The sequence below is a fragment of the Protopterus annectens genome, chromosome 1.part1, assembly GCF_019279795.1.
Source record: "Protopterus annectens isolate FY-2018-M chromosome 1.part1, PAN1.0, whole genome shotgun sequence".
Classification (NCBI taxonomy): Eukaryota; Metazoa; Chordata; order Ceratodontiformes; family Protopteridae; genus Protopterus; species Protopterus annectens.
The window spans coordinates 206,775,648-206,783,434 of NC_056726.1; the positions used below are offsets into that span (position 1 = coordinate 206,775,648).

Consider the following 7,787-nt stretch of genomic DNA (forward strand, 5'->3'; position numbering starts at 1 on the left):
AATTTACGTGACAACGATGATGAAACAGATATGAACACGTACGAAAGTACAGTCCCTAATCAAAACTGAAAGGTACCATTTAGTTTCAAAGTTTACATATGTGGGTCAAATACAGAATACGTTGTTGAGAAAACTGTTTAAACGACCATACTCAGGAAGTACAAGATAATTAAGTACTACCTTCTGTAAGCATTCATCGAGGCTGGCAAAGCTATCTCTTTAAATAGCTGAACGCAACTATCCTGCTAACCAATAGGAATTCAGGAAGCCACACTGAAGCACCAATCAGTACATTCGCTGTTGAAAGGTGCTTTGGCACGGAAAGGTCTCTATAGCGATTCGCTTGAAAGTCGGGGTTTGCTCCGACGACTCTTACCCTAATAATCCTGCATCTTCACTGAGAATGAGTTCGTTGTTTGTTTACTTTTCAGCTGATAAAAATAGGAGCAATACTTTCATCTAACTGCTGGTAAGTAAGCTGTAATAAGCTGCACACTGGGATCATTGGTATCTAACTAGGTGATGATGTGTCGGTCTGGGCTTGCAACCTTAGGTGTCTGATTTAAGTCTTATTTGTTTTTTGAATCAGAGGTGGCATAATTTTCTTAATTGATAAGTGGTCTGACGGAAAAGAAACATACGTGTTTAGTTGGGTGGCGACTGCAATTATTTTGAACAGCTTATTTGATTAAGTGTCCCAGTGTGTGTCAGGCTATGTCAGTTCTATTTATTTGCTTGGAAAGTTGCTTTTAAAACTTTACATTTAATTTTAAAACTTTATATGTTACCTCTTTCAGCAGAGTTGCGTTTTTGGTTATTTGAGAAAAAACTGTTACTTGCTGTCCTATGTGTAGTGTGCAGCATTAACTGTCAATAATGTTTGGGAGCATAAGAAACAAGTCATGTCAACATTTTGTTTGTAAGCACACCCACATTTCGTTAAAATGTAAACATCTTTTTATACATGGTACCTTTACGTAATGGACTGCTGCAGTTGTACTTTTCAGCTGTTACCCAGGGCTGTTTTCAGATCTTGTCTTTAATAGGCTGCATACAACTTTGTTTTGAAAAAAGTATAGTCAGCTGTGGACGTTTGTAGACATCATGTAAATCACCTTTAAGGTGATTATGTTTAAAGGTGCTAGGAAAGAATGTACTCAACTTGGTGTGTGTGCAACTATATATATATATATATATATATATATATATATATATATATATATATATATATATATATACACACACATAGACGCACACACGTGTGCACACACACACACACACACTTAAAGAACTTTGCAAAAAGCTAGCAGTATTATATATATGTATATAGAGAGAGAGAGAGAGGACTGCTAGTTTTACATATTCTGCCAGCAAAGCTGTTTTGCAAGCAGTCTGACTGTATCTTCACGAGACTGTGATATTTGTTGGCCTTTCCAATACATTTCATGTAATCAGTCATGGCTTCAAAGCTACCATTTGGCCCAACAGCTTTGTAACAACAAGCCTCAGTCAGGAGTCCTCTTTCAGCTCCCTATTTCTGCTTGGCTTGCATTTTGTCCCTTACTACACAAGGGTGTTGTACCTTCTGATATTTTGTGTGCGTTGGTTGCATGGGCAATAAAATGTTAACTTGCTTGAATTAGCATATATTGAAAGTCCATGGGCCATCATTGTGATCTTTGGAAGACTGAGAATTTAAGTGTGAAGTAATCTTCTACTTCAATATACATTGGCACACCACAAATCTCAGGCCAACCTTGACCACTACTGTAATCTTAGAAACAAAGCTAAAACCCTGGTAAAATTAGATAAGAAAAACTTCTGCAGTGATATTTAGGCAAAACACCATAACAACCCACAAAAATTCTGGTCCACCATTAAAAAAAAAAAATCCTTCAATCCGTCCTACAATCAACATGAACCCCATTAATTACCAGTAAGCAAAACAGCATAGCTACACAATTTCATTCATTCTTTACTTACTCTATACTCCCTTTCTAAAAACTTCTGTAATTCTCCACTAACTATCCCATCTCCACCAACTGAACCAAATGTTACCTTCTACTTTAAGCCTAGTCAGACTTAGACCATAAAAAAAAACTACTCACCAGCTTTAAACCTACCTCCCGTATTTTATTTTATATTAAAAGTTTTTCGTCTCCTTCGTAACAGTGGGGCTTTATGGTTTATAGTTCATTATTGTTGTTGTACCACTGGGTTGCCGCTGGAGTGTTCTATTGGTTTTGTTTGAAAGATAGAAATAATTGTATGGGGTGGATCACATCTGAGAGGGGTCAAGGAGTTCCCCTGCAAAAAGTGAATAATTTATAGGAAACCATTTTTGCATAGGCTGAAACCGCATCATATTTTATAGCTTCAGTGCTCATTAGTAAAGAACATCACATATTTGTGACATGCATGTGAATACAGCAGTTTTGTGTGTTATAGCTTCAGTGCTCATTAGTAAAGAATATCACATATTTGTGACAAAACTGCTGTATTCACATGCATGTGTGTAAAAATGTTTACAATGCATAGTTTTTTACTTAAAAAGGAAGAAATTGGTCTCAATAATTAATTGTTAATTTTTTGTGCTTCTTTTCACAATTGATTAAAATTTGTTCTGCTTTGTCTGTCTCCCAGTCTTTCTGTATTTGGCCTCTTCATAGCACTGAAGATTACCAGTGATGAGATTCTCTGAAACTGACACTTATTACTTGTATCCTGTCAATTTCAGTAGTATAAACATTCTCTTTTCTGCAGTAATAATTTTATGTGATTTTTATTCCTTATTGTTGATCATGACTTATATTGTTCTGGTACGCTTCTATTTACTTTCCATGGAACTTATCCAAGATGATTTTTAACAGACTTGGAACATAGTGTGTAACAAGACTGAAACATTAATATACCGTCTAAAATTAATTATCTTGTTTGTCTTTTGTTTTAATGTGATATGCTGCTTTTAATCTGTGTGTCAGTATTTGATTATTTTTAACTTCTGTCAGCTTGCATGAACTTTCTGTCAGCTTACTTGAGAAAGGACCTATCTGCGATTTTTTTCTTATCTAAACATCTGTAATAATTTTTGAAAAGTTGCCTAGTTTTTGTTGCTAAGCAGTACAAGACTACATGTGAACCATAGCTGTCAAATGTACTGATCTTTATTAAAATTTTGCTGTACGTCTCCCAAAATGTCTGACTTTCTGAAAGAACATTGATTAGTGCACGGTGCAAATAATGATAGCTAGTTAAAATGTTAAAGCTAAAGATTGTATTCATCTACAAGTGCATCTTACTGCAACTCCTGTTGTGCTATTAAAGGACAACTGCACCCACAGACTCAAAAATATGTTTATTTCATCATAGTTTGGTGTTTCCTACATTTTAACACCACTCTAGGAATATTTAGAGCTTTTTAGATATTTTTATATGCAGTTTCTGACTCTGAGCACGTGGGGTCTGGAATCTTGAAATAATTCTGACTGTTTAATCCGCCTCTAAGTATCCCATTAACAATGGTTTGTCTCCAAAAAATTGCATTGGATCTGCCACATTTTCCCTAAAGCTCCTGTCAGTGCATTGATTTTACAGACATTCACTGCTGTGTTATAGTTACCTACTTTTGGTTAAAATTTTATCCTTTTTCAATTACTACTTCAAACACAAGCAGTGCAAGTGCTACTAAACAGAATTGAAAAGTGCATTTTATTGCTCTTTCTTCTTAGAAATTCTAACTTGATTTCTTTTGTGAAGGCTGAAATCTAGTTCTTCAAGGTATCTCCCCTCCCCCTTCACACCTACCTTCCCTAGCTGTCAAAGAGCTAAGGGGTAATTTGACCCATCTGCATGTTATTGACAGCTCACAGCAGGTGACCAGAGTAATGTACTGTTTTCTTGTCAGCCTTTCCTTCCTTACAGTGGGAGACTTTTTTGTTGCACTCCTCCTGCAAATTTAGAACCAAGCTCCATAGCACTGGGAATAATCACTGTTTGCAAAGCATCAAACTCCCACTTATTTTTTCTTTCTGTTTGGTTATATAGCTAACAAATGATGCACTATAAACACAAAATATTTCACAGACTTGCATGACAGCACCCACATGCTTTTTAAGTGGTAATTTAAGAAGAAGATGGTATTGCATACTTCTTGTAATCTGATGTAGTGTTGTCGACTTAATTGTGACAGACATCTGCATCTTATGTAAAAACATGCAATTAATGTCTACGCATGGTCATTGCAAGTTTATGTTCTTAGTTTTTGCAGCTGTTACTGTGCTTCTGCCTGTACTGTCACATATCAGTGGGACTGAAAAGTGAGATTATAGTTTGACATTTTTGCTAGGTTAAGAGTGGGCTGAGCAAGGCAGCTCTGACATCACAATGTGGGAGGTCCATTGGCTCTTCTATACAGCACGCAAATCAGGCAAGGATTGCATCACTTTGGGGGAGGAAACCTCCTGGCAGCTAGAGCTGTGGCAGATGTGACATCATCATTTCAGAGCCAGCTAGAGGTTTTTCAACTTGGTTTTCAAAGTGAAAGTAAAACAGTACAGAAAGGTAGGAAGCCTAGCAGGCTTTAGTATCCCATTGTTGTCCTTTAACATTTCAACTGAATTTAAGAGTCTCTCACTTGGTTCTTCAAGTAATAGATTGGAGAGTGTTAAGTGAGTGCATTAACATGCTAGAACCTTGGGTTCATTGCCCTACTGAAGACTAAAAAAACCCAGACTGCTGCTTTAGTTTGGTGCATAGTTACTTACAGTTTTCTAAGTGTCCATGTGTATTTATTTGTGAGTATGTAAAATGTGTAGGGTTTTAAACAGCTCTCCGAATAATCATTTCACTGAATAAAAATTTAATTAGTCAAAGTTGTTGAAAGCCAATTTCATTGAAAGACCAATTAATCAAATTCAGTTTAACTGAAACATGGGACAGTTAAAAAAGTAAATAAATAAATACAAGGGGAAAATTGTATAACAGTACTTTTTTGCAAGGGGGACACCCCCCTTGTAACCTCATATGGAAGCTTTGCTCCACAACACCCTTCACTTGAATATAACATCACAGTAGAAAAGTGAAAATACCATATACACAGAATTGCTACTAAAGCACATACTCCAGTCATATCAGCAGTGATTATGTATAAGCCTCCACAAAGATCAGCTAAAGCTTTGTCATTTACATCTGTATAGTCATGCTTCTGTATTATAGAGCTTTATATAGCTATGTCATATTCAGTAAAATGAAAGGTCAGCCGAGTTGTATTTCAGCAAAATTGGCTTTTGACTATTTGGACACTCTTGATTTCTCATTTTGTGAAATTGTTGTTAGATAATGACACAAATCCGTAGTGTGTGTGTGTGTGTGTGTGTGTGTGTGTGTGTGTGTATGTATGTATGTATATTGTGCATTTTCATATGCACACACACATCTTGGCTATCGGCCCTATGGCCCATACAAGCCTAGCCAAACAATGTACCCTGGCTTTCGCCACCCAAGAAAATTATTTTCCTGTGCCCCTGTCGAGCAGAGCCACAGACGTGATCCCCGGGGTGAATTTCCCATTTCCCATCCAATCAGCAAGATTTTTCTTGAAGAGTGCTAATGAGGAGCTCTGTTTGACATAGATAGGTAGTCTGTTCCAGAGTATGGGAAGTCTCTGGGACAGGAATCTATCCCTATCCCTCCAGCATGTTCTGTTTATTGTGGTGACAAGGCTTAGGTCCCTAGAGCGTGTAGCTCGGAGGGATTGGGATTTCTTTAAGTGGAGCATGTCCAACAGTTCTGGGTTTGACATAGCTTTGTATGTTAGGCAGAGATCGCCCCTGAGTAGGCGATATGCGATGGAGTAAAGCTGTAGTTTTTTGAGACGGTCTGCATAGGGCATCTGTTTGAGGCCAGTAATCCTCTTTGTGAGGTATTTCTGTGGTCTTTCCAGTTGTTGTAGATGTCTTGTGAGGCACATACCAAACAGGGCGTTGTACTCTATAATGGGTCTAATGAGTGATGAGTAGAGGGGAGCAATGACCTCTCTTTTTTTTCTGGATGGGAATCCTTTTGTGATGAGATGAGCCACGTAGAAGGATTTCCTGACCACTGTGGCGATGTGATTATCAAAGGAGAGACTACTGTCCACCTGTGTCCCAAGGTCTCTTATAACATTTTCGTCATTAAGTAGACTACCAGCTATGTGGTAGTTCATGGGTACAGAGTTTTTAGCAAAGGGGATGACTATACGTTTTGGCATTGAGCTTCAGGCCATGGCTTTTCCATCAGGTATCTGTCTGTGAGGCCCTTTTGTAGTTTGTCCACATCGTTAGGAGTTTTGATTATGGCTCCTAGTTTACAGTCATCTGCAAACTTTGTTAGCCAAAGACCTTCTGTGTTAGCCTGCACTTCAGAGAAGTAGATACCAAACAGGAGAGGACCCAGGACTGCACCCTGTGGTACTCCACTTGTCACTGGTCTGATGTCGGATTTGGAATCCGCTACTTTCACAGTGTGGGTTCTGTCCGTGAGCCAGTTGGCAACCCATCTTGTGACATAGGGATTTATACCTAGTTTAGTGAGCTTATCTATAATTCCAGAGTGGGGGATGGTGTCAAAAGCCTTGGCGATATCTAGATAAGCTGTGTGAACCATTTTACCCTCATCTATGGCTTTGGTGACTGCTTCAAAGAAGTCAATCGGGTTTAGGAGACATGATCTGCCTTTTACGAATCCAAACTGGGTAGGGTCCAGAGATTGGAGATTACCGATGTCTTTGTTTGAGTTCCATGATGATACATTCCATGGCCTTGCAGACCAGGCTCGTCAGGCTAATGGGGTGGTAGTTCCCAGGGTCCGTTGTGGCTCCCACTTTGTGGAGTGGGATAACTGTCGCGGTGCGCCATTCAGTGGGTACAAAGCCTGAGGTGAGGCTATGATTGAACATGGTACTTGGGTAGGGTGCCAGTTCATTCTGTAGTTCGTGTAGAACGCAGCCTGGGATATTGTCAGGTCCCATGGATGCTGTGCTCTTGGCTTTGGAGAGTGTGCTTTTTACCTGTGCAGCCGTGATTATAGGAACTTTGCATTCTTCCGGTATAGAGATGGGCTCTCTAGGGGGTGAGAGGGGGGTAAAGTTAGCACTGAACCTATCTGCTAGGATGTTGGCAATATCGGTTGGTTCTGCATATTTAGTGCCATTGTGCTGTAAAACAGAGCAGATCTGAGTGTTCCCATTTAGATTCTTGACATAGCTATAGAATGCTTTGTGGTAGTCTTTAGAGTCGGTGGCAATTTTGTTTTCGTAACTAGCTTTGGAGGATTTTGAGGGATTTCCGCTTCTTACTGAGGTTGACTAGGGAGTTCCTCCAGTCATGGGATTTTATTCTTTTTTTGCAACAGTTTCTTTCTTCTGTTGTAGAGTTTGTTTATGGCAGAGGACCACCAGATTGGCTTCCTTTTTTTGGAGGATAACATCTTGGTTCTATTAGGGATAGCATGATCCATGCACTCGTGTAAGTGCTTATAAAGTGCATTTGTGTAGGATTCAGCAGTCATACCTCTATTGTCAGTCTGCATGGGTGTCATGAAGTTTGCCACTTCTGTCTTAAGAAGTGCAAAGTTGGCTTTGGAGAAGTTTTTTACGATGGTTTCCCTAATTGGGGGTGGGAGTGGGAGTGGGATGTGGATGTCTAGGCTGATTAGCTTGTGGTCGGATCTGATCAACGAGGAATTGACCTCTGGTGTGGAATACCGGTTTCCCATGTTGGTAATGACCAGGTCTAGGATATTGCTGC

At 39.1% G+C, this 7,787-nt stretch overlaps 1 protein-coding gene across 1 annotated transcript in view; it reads left to right on the forward strand.

Annotated features, from left to right (window-relative positions):
* The first annotated feature begins 298 nt into the window (after positions 1-298).
* The window catches only part of IBTK (inhibitor of Bruton tyrosine kinase), a 1,862,448-nt gene continuing 1,854,959 nt past the window's right edge, over positions 299-7,787 (forward strand). Inside the window, exon 1 of the mRNA XM_044074098.1 lies at positions 299-469. The gene's annotated coding sequence lies outside the window, so the exon portion shown is untranslated. The remainder of the gene's footprint in view (positions 470-7,787) is intronic.